General features: G+C 44.8%; 1 pseudogene; it reads left to right on the forward strand.

Annotated features, from left to right (window-relative positions):
* Positions 1-7,598: 7,598 nt before the first annotated feature.
* LOC114630993 lies at positions 7,599-8,099 on the forward strand (annotated as a pseudogene).
* Positions 8,100-12,435: the final 4,336 nt, after the last annotated feature.

The raw sequence follows: 12,435 nt of genomic DNA on the forward strand, positions 1-12,435 counted from the left end.
TTGCTGGTTGCTGGTTGCTGGTTGCTGGTTGCTGGTTGCTGGTTGCTGGTTGCTGGTTGCTGGTTGCTGGTTGTTGATTGGACATAACCTGATGATGCTGATTAGACTTGCCCCTAGGCACTCAATTTCCCTAATCAGGAGGAGGTAGTCTAAAGAGATCTATGCCCTCTTTCCCCTCTAATCCTTCTCTCCTACTTGGTGTTAAAGGTGAGACTGGAAGAAATTAGGGTAGAATAAGGGTGAAGAAGGATGGCAAATAATAGAACACAATAAAGTCCCCCCCAAAATATGTCTACTACTTGGGACATTGACTGTGGAGGATATTGTCCTTTGTGGACTACCACCTTACTATTTGCAACTCATCAGTCTCTGTGGTTAAACTTAGGGACTCTTTTGGTTTAGTGATGGAGTCTAATCTCCTCTCAGAGACACTTCTTCGTAGTGTCAGAGACACATGACATAGCCTGGATCTCAAGACAAGTGTACCTCTGCTCCTATCTCAGTACACAAGTCTAGCTCCCTGTGGGTGCCAAGTACTGAACCCAGAGACTGGCATCAGTTTTTCCATTGTGAATCTCAGAAAGCCCTTTGGAAAATATATGAGGATATCCCCTTATTCATAAGGACGGGAAACTGTAGGATTGTGAAGTAGGAGCCACTGCAGTCTGGGACAGAGCTCAGAACATAGCCCACTGCAGGGCCTGAAGTCCTCTGGCCCCAGAGCTTACATGGCTGCATGAGAAGTCCTATCCCTCACACCACTCCTTGGATGAGGAGCCTCAGGAGGTGTAAACTGCAGAGGTCTTGCAGGTAGCTTGGGAAAGGGAGTTTCCAGGAAGGTGTGGACTCCCATGTTGATGCCCTCCAAGTAGACAAAGTTACCCTGTACCTGTCCAGTGGGAGTGGTCCTGGTGGATCTGTATAAGTCCCAGCCTGTAAATAAAGAGGTGACAGGTTAGTCAGCTCAGTCAGCCATGTTTGCTGCTCCATCCTTTCTACCCTCTTTTCAGTCTCATCCAATGACCCTGGATTGAGAACACAGATTTTGTGTATTTCCTGACTGTTACACTGTCTTCACCAAGGTACTGCCAGGTCTAGTCCATTGACCTGATTATTATTTATTATTACTTAGGAGCCATGGGATTCAATGCTATCATTCAGCCCAATGAGCTTCCAGCACTGGACCACATATGTGTCAATAGCACAGTCTCCTCTCCATCAACCCCATGTGAGCCGGTATAGGGACTACAGGAGTCACACTGAAAAATATCAGCTAGGATCTTAAGTCAGCACATCTGGTATCACAGACCTTTGGTTTGGTAGAGGGTCTAGCCTGTGGGCTTTAGCAGGTCATCAGGAGATGTTCATTTCCTATAATGCCATCTCTACCAATTCCTTCCTGACTGACATCTTAAATCATGTAGTCTCTGCCAACAAATCGTCATTAAGTAAGTGTGGGCAGCTTGGACATGGGTCCCCCATTCCTCCCTTAGTATTCTCAGCATATACATAAAAGAGAGGAAAAGCAGAACCTCACAGGTCATAGTATTCAGCCACACAGGAAGCCTGTCCCATACCATAACTACCTTGCAGACCCAAGTCTGCACGGCTTTGTGACTGACCAGAGAGGGTATGAACCTTGCCACTGCAGGAGCTTGGAACTGAAGGAGAGTAGGCACAGTGGGAGCAGGTGCTAGGATAGGCCAAGTTCTGTTGACAAGGCTGAGTTCTGGGAACCAGTGACAGCCAGTGAGGCAGAGCTGCCTCCCATTCCTGATCTTCCTTAGTCCCCTTGGAAGGCACAGCAGAGGTTCCAAAACCCTCTCTCCAAACCTGGAGGCACCATTTTCAGAATTATTTCAGTAAAGGGTCAATGAAATTATTGGGGTCAAGAAGAGGGGACAGGAAGTTACAAGGTGAGAAGCCAGAGGGCCTTTCTGAGTAGATGTGTATTCAGGATGTCACAGATGCAGAGGAATTGGAACCTCAGAAACTGTGATCTGGGGAAAGAGGAACTATGTGTAAATGCCCATCACCCCGAAAATGCCTCCCTGGTTTCAGTACTTACAATTTCTTGACTCGACAATTGAGGTCGGCACTGGCTGGTTTTATGGGTCAACTTGACACAAGCTGGAGTTATTACAGAGAAAGGAGCCTCCCTTGAGGAAATGCCTTCATGAGATCCAGCTGTAAGGCATTTTCTCAATTATTGATCAAGGGTTGGAGGGCCCAGTCCATTGTGAGTTCTGCCATCCAAGGCTGGTAGTCTTGGGTTCTATAACAAAGCAAGCTGAGCAAGGCAGGGGAAGCAAGCCAGTAAGCAGCATCCCTCCATAGCCTCTGCATCAGCTCCTGCCTCCAAGTTCCTGCTCTGTGTAAGTTCCTGTCCTGACTTCCTTTGATGATCAACAGCAATGTGTAAGAGTAAGATGAATAAACTCTTTCCTCCCCAGCTTGCTTCTTAGTCATGATGTTTTATGCAGGAATACAAACCCTGACTAAGACAATGTATTTCCATATGAAGGTGGAAATTGTCCTTTCTAGCCCTGAGAAGAATTACACTGAAATTTTTGTGAATGTTGCATTGACCCTATAGATTCCTTTTCATAAGATTTTTTTGCTATGACAATCTTAGCAATTTATGAGTATTGGAGATCTTTGCATCTTCTGATACTTCTGATATGTTCTTCAATTTCTTTCTTCAATGACTTGAAGTTTTGATCTTGAGTTACCTCAGACATCGCATATTATTTGTAACTATTATGAAAGTTATTTCTCTGATTTTTTTTTATCAGTTGCTAGTCTTTTTATAACCATCTTTTTGTTTTATTGATTTTTTGGTATTTCTGTTTGTTTCTGTACTATTGATGTCATACCAGGGTTTGATAATTTCTGCCATCCCAAGGAACCCAAGGAAAATACAAAATGTTCATTGCATCCATCAAAATTGCAATGTTCTGATGGTTGTGCCCTTTGATTTAAAAACAGATAACAGGCCTAAACAAAGAATTGGGAATAGACCACTCTACTGGAAATACCACACAACCACAAAGAACAAGGCATCATAAAACAAACACACTCGTCCCTCATATAACAATTAAAGAAGGGGATACTGGGAGACCAAGGTCTAAAGCTTCAAGACAAAGCATCAGGTGCCCTATTTGCACTTAACATTTAAAACTTTGATAAAGAAAGAAGACTATTTCCTGCCTATAAGCATTATGACACCATGCTTCACTGAGTCACCCCTTTACCCATGGTCTACTGGAAACATTCCCTAACCAACATCTGGGAGGACCAGCCTCATAGCTAATCATGGGATGAGGGTTTGCTTGTTTTTTCCCTAAAGGAGCTTGGAAGCCCTTCTGGATTCCTGGCTGGCCATCAAGCTCTATACTACCAAAGACCTAGGTGGAATAGATGGAAACTGAGGACCACAATGCAGATCCTCTCACAAAGGGAGTCTGATGGGGAAGAGCGACTACTGGCAGCTGTGGAGCAGCACTCACCTTACAATGGACAAAAATGGGAAGGACCACAGAGAACATGCTGGAGGAGAGGATACCCTCAATCAGCCCTCACCCAGGTGTCTTGGGAGACCCTCAATGCCCTCATGAACCAACCCCACAGAATTTCCCCTGAAGGAAAAGAGTGAGGACCCTATATCCTATTCTTGCTCGTGTGTGCAATTAAAGCAGCCAATTCACAGTCACATGTTGCTTCCCTTTTATGGGAAGTGATGAGAAAGCCACCAATTCTACTCCCCGTGATTTGGGATTCCAGACCCCCTATGATATATAGCAATAACCTGCAGGTGGAAGAAAACCCTTTTCCAGTCAACTCCACCCTAAGAGTAGCCTTTAATGGCTCATGGTCTCTTCAGGAGGGCCTGGTGGGATTCTGCATGAATGTAACTGCTTGTCCACTGGACATTGTTGCTCTAGATGTAGTAGTAACAAGTGATTTTTATAATTGGACTAATTGTCAATGTGGACCCCAGAGATGTTGGGCTGTTCCCAATTGTGCCCCTTCTGTAGATTATGACTCCATCACTCATATCCAGTACACATTTATAGGTGGTTCAATGGCAGGTGTTAATGGAACTTTCCTAGTGACCCCCAAAACACCTCTGTTTTAGCTGACTCAATACCTTTTGCTCACCTGGAGGTCTCCTCCATATGTGACTCATGGAATTTGTATGGGGGTCGGGGGTTGGTTCCTTTATCCAGAATGGAAATCTACTTAGGTGGAATGCCTCTGAACTGCCTTGTCAGTTTCAGTGACCTCCCAAATGGCATCCTGGGGACAAGCATTTTGCAATGTATTTGATCAATCTCTGCCTTATTTTTTTCCCTTTGAGACCCATAATCAGATGATCACTGGGTTCTCCAATCACTCTAAGGACAGCCATACCTCTGTGGCACCTGGTTCTCTATAGATTATAGTCCATTCATCCCTATTAAGAGTGGCTCCTTTTATGGCTTCCTCTCTGAAGGTAATTTGAACCAGACCTTTCTTAGAGATTCATTGGACTTTGAACCACACCTCTCATGGTGGTCCAGCTCCCAATTTGACCTATACTGGGCATTCCTGTGTGAGATTTCCTTTTTTTATTTTTGTCTGGTTCCAAAGTGACACTCTCAATGCCAAGTTAAACTCCTCAGAAATAAACAAATTCTCTCCCCCTGCAAAAAAATTGTTCAGGGATATTGATATACCACCAATAGTCTGGGTTCCCATAAATGCCACTGATAAATGGATCGGGGATCTTATCATCTCTGATAATGTCCCATCCCTCCATCATTACAAAAGAGATTTTGGCACATGTACCATTATTGCTACCACAGTGGTAGGGGCCTGTGGCAGCTACAGCAACTGAAATAGCTTTGCAAAACTCTGTGCATACAGCGTGGCACACAATATATGTAAACCTGATGCTCTCCACAACCCCACTTTACAGAAGAAGTTCCTGGTAAACCAGCTCTTCCAATTAGGTGTATTAAATTAACACCATCGAGTGGGACTTTTAAAGAATGATGTTAATCATCTATGGGATCTTGCCCAAGTTAATTGTGATCCATGCTATCCTGCTAGATGCTTAACACAGTATCAGACAGACCTCAAGATTATGGTAGCACTAAATTTACAGCATAGCTACATAACAGTACATGGTATTCCTCAATCCTTTCTCTCTTACATCAGGTGCATCAAGACGTTGCTTACATTAATACTACTTCTGTACATGTTATTTCCTTGTGCCAAGTGGATAGATTCTTTAAGAATGTAGGGTCAAAGCTGCACCAACTAGTTTCCCCAGCAATCCTTCTTCATTTTTGGTATTATACTTGTTGTAGGTAAAATTGTGTTTTTCATAATCTGATGGTAAAGCCATGGCCATACTATGGTGGTGTAAACACTCAGAAGACCTAAGAAAAACCTGTGCTGTGCCAGGCTGCAGATGCATTTGAGACTGGTTATTAGGGCCTGGACATAAAGGACCATGGTGAGTTGTTAGCTGGTATTGAAGTCTGTCTGATATTGAGCCTCACATCACTTCCTGTAGGAAGTCTGGCTGGGATGGTGGGATCTCCTGATCCTGTATCTTGATGTATGTTTGCAGAGATTTCTGCAATTCTGAAACTCCTACTTATATGCCTCTGTCTTCAGCTTTATCATAGGCTTGAGAGTCTAGAGTGTCCTCAGTGTTCAAACCAGCAAGGCGCCACCGCTGTTTCTGAAATTCACCTAATTGACTGTGAACTTGTTTGTAATAAGAACTTGCGAACAACATAAGCTACTGGACAGAGGTTGGATAAGTAGGGGGTGGGTACATAAGAAGTACCACATGACACCAGAGAAAAACTGGAATTAAATGATATCAAAGATATAAAGGGTTCATCATGTGCCTACAGTACTTTTCATCCAAAATTTCAGAATATACATTCTTCTCAGCAGCACCTGATATTTTCTATAAAGTACTGTGTGTATTAGGACAAAAAGTGAAATTTAAGAACTACAAGTTCAATGAAACAGAAACCATTCTGTTTATTTGATTGCAATGGAATAAAACTGGAAAAAAAGCAAGAAAAACAATGGAGGATATATAATCTCATAAGATTAAACAATATGCTGTTGAATCAAAACCTTATTCAAGAAGTCAAGAATGAAATACATAATGTGAAAACAATCTACAGATTCAATGCACAATAAAGAACTTTCAAGATATTTCCTCCACATATAGAGAAAAGGCAATCTTAAACTTTTCATGAAACAAAAAAGGCTATGGATAGCCAATAATTCTTGAATAAAAAGAACATGGTGGGAGGTATCACCACACTGAGTTTTAAGTTTTATTACAGAACCATAGTAGTCTTAGCAGCATACTAAGGCCCAAAACAGACAGAGGCTACTGGAATAGAATATGGAAGCCAAATATAAGCCTATAGCCATTTGATTGTCTTCACCAAGATACAAAGAAATAATAACCAGGTCTGGGCACGTCCATTAGCATTCAAGTGGTAGAGAGTGACTGGAGCTGCAGAAGAGCCATTTGGTTTCTTGGTGTCGACTGAGTATATATGTATATGAAAATTTCACAACCACACCATACTCACAGACATGCACCAAGGAACTTTTTGTCTTAGAAAATCATCAATAAACATCCTTTGAATGTTGGTCAATAAATGGCAGATACATTTCCTTTAGATGTGATGCCAGAGTCCAGTCTTGAAAAAAAAACTACCAGGATATGCAGAAAATGAAGGAGCTGGTTTCTTGGGCCAGAGAATGAAGCAATGGGGTATCTCTCAGCCCCACAGCTCATGAATTTCTTGGTCACATTAAAGTTTAGAATAGAGAGAACATATGCCATGAAAGGCTGGGACTACAAACTGGACAAGAGTGCTGTTGTGATTTGAACAGGAATGGCCCCCATAGACTCATGTGTTTGAGTGCTTGGCCCATAAATGGTGACACTAGTAGGAGATGTGGCCTTGTTGGAGGAAGTGTGTCACCATAAGGGCAGGCTTAGAAGTTTCCTATGCTCGAGCTATTCCATTGTGGCACACAGTCTCTCCTTGCTGCCTACAAATCAAGACGGAAAACTCTCAGCTCCTTTTCTGGCACCATGTCTGCCAGCATGCTACCATATTTCCCGCCATGAACAATAATGGACTAAACCTCTGAAACTGTAAGGCAGCCCCAATTAAATGTTGTCCTTTATAAGAGTTGCCATGGTCATGGTGTTTCTTCACAACAATAAAACCCAAACTAAGACAAGTGTACTGGAGGAGCTACAGTGAAAGGGCAGCAGACCTTGCTGTTTGGAGGAGGCAAGAGCAGCCATGGCTGTGCCTTTCTAGAAGAAACAAAACCACCAAGGAGGGAATCAAATGTCCATGTTGGACCCTGCGGCTGGCCTTGCTGCACGTGGGCCAATCAGCGGCGTTGGCTCGTGGCCCCCAAATGTTGATCCTGGCGTCTCCTCCCTGCACTGTTGTTTGAGGATTTGGAGCGGCAGCAGGAGCCAAATCACAGCATTCGCTGGGCGTCTGCTGCCGCAGCAGAGTTGCGAGCATGAGCCTGTGCCGCCCAGTACCATGTTGGTGAACACGGACGAGCTGTGTACCAGGTCATGATCAACCAGTTCGTGCTGGCTGTGTGCTGTGTGGCCGACCAGGCCCGGCAGCTGCTGCTAGCAGCGCACTGGCAGTTCAAGACCGCCCTAAGCACGTTCTTTCAAGGAAGCAACATTCCCAACAGCCATCACCACCTGCAGATGCTGTGTACTCCCAGCAACATCCCTACACCACCTAACTTCCCTGATGCTCTGGGCGTGTTCTTCAAGATTTGAACCTCTGAGGGCCTGTAGAGCAGCAGCAGCCCCATGACAGCTGTAGCCTGCTCCCGGGGGGGGCCCCCCCCCCAGCAAACTTCAGCCCCTTCTGGGCCACATCCCCACCCAACCACCAGGTGCCCTAGATCCCGCCCTCTTCCTCGAACACCTTCCATCTCCACTGCCCACAGCCCACGTGGCCCCCCAGAGCATCACAGGGGGCTGCCCCTCAGAAAGCATGGCAGCCATGGATGGCCAGAGATGAGACTGGACGCCACTGGGCTGGAGCAGGGGGTAGTCCAGGGTTGTGGCGACACAGAAGAGGGCTGGGAGGGGGGAAGGCAAGAGGGCGAGGGGATTTCTTCAAGATCGCACTGGAAGATTTTATAAGAGAAGCTTTGTGGGTGAGGAGACAGTAACCGTCCTGAGCCACTTGGGTTCTTCAGGAATCTCTCTTCGGGAAAGTTTTTTTTTCTTCTTTTTAATATATAACTATAATATATACAAATATAAATTTAGCTAATGTTTGTAAGAGTGGGGGCTGCACATGTGTTCTGATCAGAGGTGAGGCTCACAATCGTTCCTTGTCAGCACCTCTTTCTCTGCCAAAAGGGGAACAAAACAGTGCGCGTAGATGGAGTGTGCAAGCCAGGTGCTGCTCCATGAGAAGGAACACCCCCAAGGGAGGTGGTCCCAGAAGGGTCCTCAGAATCATGGACTTTCCTACCCCATTACTGGTAGATAATTTTCATTTCTGCGGGTGGTGGCCTCTTGTTTACTCTGACACTTGTCACTCTATCACCAGCTAGGTGTACAGAGCTGAAGACGTAGCTGCTCTATGATGAGTGGAAACTTATTGTCCCATCCCTTGCTGTTCTCTGTGTGTGTGGGTCTAGGGTCAGAGGACGGCCACCCGGGACAGACTGCCTATGGATTGAGTTCACAAATGAAAATCATCATACCGGGGTGCAATTTTAATTTAAAAACTTAAAGAATTAAAAAAAAAAAGGTGGACCGTCTTTAGTGCCAGGGTATGGGGAACCATGACTTCTGGGAACTGGAACAATGGATTCAAGACAAATCCTCAGATCCTACTACAGACTGTCTGATACTGGGGCCTGCACAGCCTCCAGAAACTAAGGCTGGGCTAGTTGGGAGCTTCTCCTGATCCAGGATTCTTTAATGTATCCGGCAGGGTTCTTTGTGATTCTGAAGCATCTAACTACAGACTTATATTATACAGGCTCTGAGAGCCTAGCTAGTCCCAGACACTGGAACCACAGTGTCCCTCATTAAACTTGTTGAGTAGGTAAAGGACTGTGAACTCCTGCTCTCCATAGGAGCTGGCCATGAGAGTAACGCAGGAGGGAGATGAACAGGGTAGGGGTGTAAGTTCTTCAGAGGAGCCAGGTTTGCAGTGCATTTCAATGAAACAGCTATGTTATTACAGGGAGGCAGATGTAGACGAAAAATCATGGCTGGGGCGGGGTCCTCAAATGTAGATGCAAAAACCTCTAAGTCTTGAAAGCAGAGAGTAGTTTTCGGGGTGCTTGGTACATTCATTTTATCCATGTCACATTTCCCAGAGTTACATCAATGCTCCTCCTGTGATATCCTCCGAGTACATCTACTTAGAGGAGACCACCTGATATTTCCAGTGACACAGCCTCTTGTCCATACCTACAGTTACCCTGGGCTTGTTACTGAAAGTGCTGTGAACACAGTGACTTTGGGCTTGAAGAGAGGATTGCTGGTATCCTAGAAGGACCTTAGGAGTTCTGCTGTGCCTTCTATATGGGGCTACAGGTGAAGCATAAATGACGGACTTGCCTTGGCCCCATATGTTGCCTTCTGGTTCTTGTAACCTCTGCCTCATGAGTTCAAGTTCTATGACTTTGCGCTGTCCCACCAAACTTTCCACCTACTCCATGTGCGATCAAACTTCCTGTCTGAGAAAGGTCCCAATATTCTATTTCCTGTCAGTGACACACTGGAAACAGACTTGGGCCTACAGGTCTATCATATCACTAGATTAACTTCCTCCTAACTGGTTAAAGGCTGTAGCCTATGGGCTCCTGTTTCTTCCTCTGCTCATGCATGAGCAAGACTCTTAAGGGAGACATAGGGAAACTTAGTTAAAACTGGTAAGATCTATAGACTCAGGGTCTGAGACTACAGAGAGGGAGTAACTCACAGAGATGTCAAAAGAATTTGTTAGAAATGTGTGTCTCCAAATTCCCTCACTAGGACCTGTGAAATAACTTGGCAAGTAAGGGTGCCTGCCTCCAAACTGGTGGTCAGGGTTCAACCCCAAGAACCAACATTGTGGAAAAAGATAACAGACTCTAAATGCCCAGACCAAAGTATACAGACAAATATACACAACCAAAGACACAAAGTAGCCATCTGCCAAGCAAAGGATACTAGAGGAGGTCACCCATACTGAGCAGCCAGCCCAGAGTGAGGGGATCTGAGTTAGGCTGGACCTGCAAGTCAGAGGATAAAGAAGCAGATGGATCTTTTCTCTCAGTGTTTTTGTAGCTGTAGCTGCTACTGGAATTTTGGATGATAATATAATATATTCATGTTGTCAAGTATCTGAGTGTGTCAAACCCTAGAATAAAACATATTGGCATCCTTCAACATGGCACTGTACACAGTTATTAGGATATACAGAAGTTTCTGGTGCATCCACCCTGATTCAGTTGACCTTAGCAGTCCCTGGGATCACTTCACCATGTACAAACCTGGGAAAGGCAGGATTTCAGTGCAAATGGGAAGTTTGCTCTGAGCCTGTCAACAGTTTTCAGACCCTAATCAGAAGTCGAGACAAAATGGCTTTATGCCCTGAGTGTGTGCTGCAGTTGATGATCCCCGCCCACCCACACCTCTTCCTGGGTCTCTCCAATCTGATAGTGTAAACTTCATTGACCTCTTCCTAAGCCTTCCCAGTCCAATCCACTGAACTCACCTCACCTGTGACCCCTGCTGTGGGTCACCAGACTCTGGAAGGTCACCAGGGTTCTCCATGGAGCAAGATCTGCCTGACTCACTCATGGCTACTGTTTTGGACATTCTCTGTTTCGATTCCTGGGCTTAGAATCAGTGACAATTGTAAGAAGGATGGAGTTGCATCCTATCCACTTCCTCATCTCACCCTAGTCAGCAACATACGTGGGAACATCAAATTATCAGAGCTTGTAGAGTTACCCAGGATTACTTAGAGCAGATGCATTGGCTGAATGCTTTGTGTCACACCTGTGAACCCAGAACCCAAGGATCTGAGATAGCACCCCAGTCTGAACTACAAATAGTACTCTGTCTCAAAAATGAAATGAAAAGCAGAAAAAGAAGAAATATGTTCACCTAATTTGAGTTCCACCAAAGGTTCCTGTTCTAGAGTATGTCCTTCTAGCTAACAGCCAGAAGAACATTTTACCTGATCACACAAGATTTCATTGATTTTCTTAGAAGATAAAGCTTTGTGGGCATAGCCTGGCTCTAAGTAGGAAAATTTCAGTATTTGTTGTCTGTTACAATAACTGTCAGGCATCAGTAGCTGGTGCCATCAGTAAGATATATGGACAAAGGTGCTGGGTGGTAAGTTAAGCCTTTGCTTGTAGGCAGCAAGTCACAGGAGACAGGATGAGCATTTGGGCTCAGAGAGATGTAGAAAATTGCTCTTTGGTGGCCGTGGCATCATTCACAAATGTGGCACCCAAGATACTGATTTACATGGGTCATATCGGGGAGGGCAGCAACAGAAGAGTCACCAGGCCAATTTGTGGCTTTTAACGTTTCTTTTTGCAACTCATCAAGTATGTCAACTTCTGCAGTGTAAGAAAGTGGTGCCTTGGGGGCACAGAGTGCCTGCAGGTAGGAGCTGGTAGAAATAACACACACACACACACACACACAGAGAGAGAGAGAGAGAGAGAGAGAGAGAGAGAGAGAGAGAGAGAGAGAGAGAGAGAGAGGAGACAGAGAAACAGAGAGAGAGAGACAGAGAGAGAGACAGAGACAGAGAGAGATAGAGACCAGGAGACGAAGGGTTTAACTGAAACCTTGTATACACTTAGGCACAGAAAATCAGGTCTGCTTATGCACAGCATCAAAAGCAGGACTTTTTAAGAGGTAAAGAAGAGTTAACAAAGCCACAGTGGCCAACTGCTTATCTTCACCCTAGGTCAAGACTTGGAACATACAGGATTTTTGAGTCATTGGCTGGTTTTCCATTATCTCTTCATTTCCTGATCCTTGCTACAACAGGTTGGACATTTTATGTACAGGACACAGCTGTGATTTTTCCCAGTAGCTCTCCTGAGTCCTGGCACAGCTGATAACAATGATGAGAATAATGTGTGTGTGTGTGTGTGTGTGTGTGTGTGTGTGTGTGTGTGTGTGTTGTATATGTATGTCTGTGGTTGTGTGTGTCCTTGGCTGTGTCTGTGTGTTTGGGTCTGTGTGTGACTCTGTATATATGTGTGGGTCAGTGTGTGTGTCTCTTTGTATGTGTGTGTTGGGGGTGGTTGTGTCAATGTATATGTGTGAGTCTTTCTCTCTCTCTCTCTCTCTCTCTCTCTCTCTCTCTCTCTCTCTCT

This window comes from Grammomys surdaster, unplaced genomic scaffold (genome assembly GCF_004785775.1).
Source record: "Grammomys surdaster isolate TR1022 unplaced genomic scaffold, NIH_TR_1.0 349, whole genome shotgun sequence".
In the NCBI taxonomy this organism is placed as follows: domain Eukaryota; kingdom Metazoa; phylum Chordata; class Mammalia; order Rodentia; family Muridae; genus Grammomys; species Grammomys surdaster.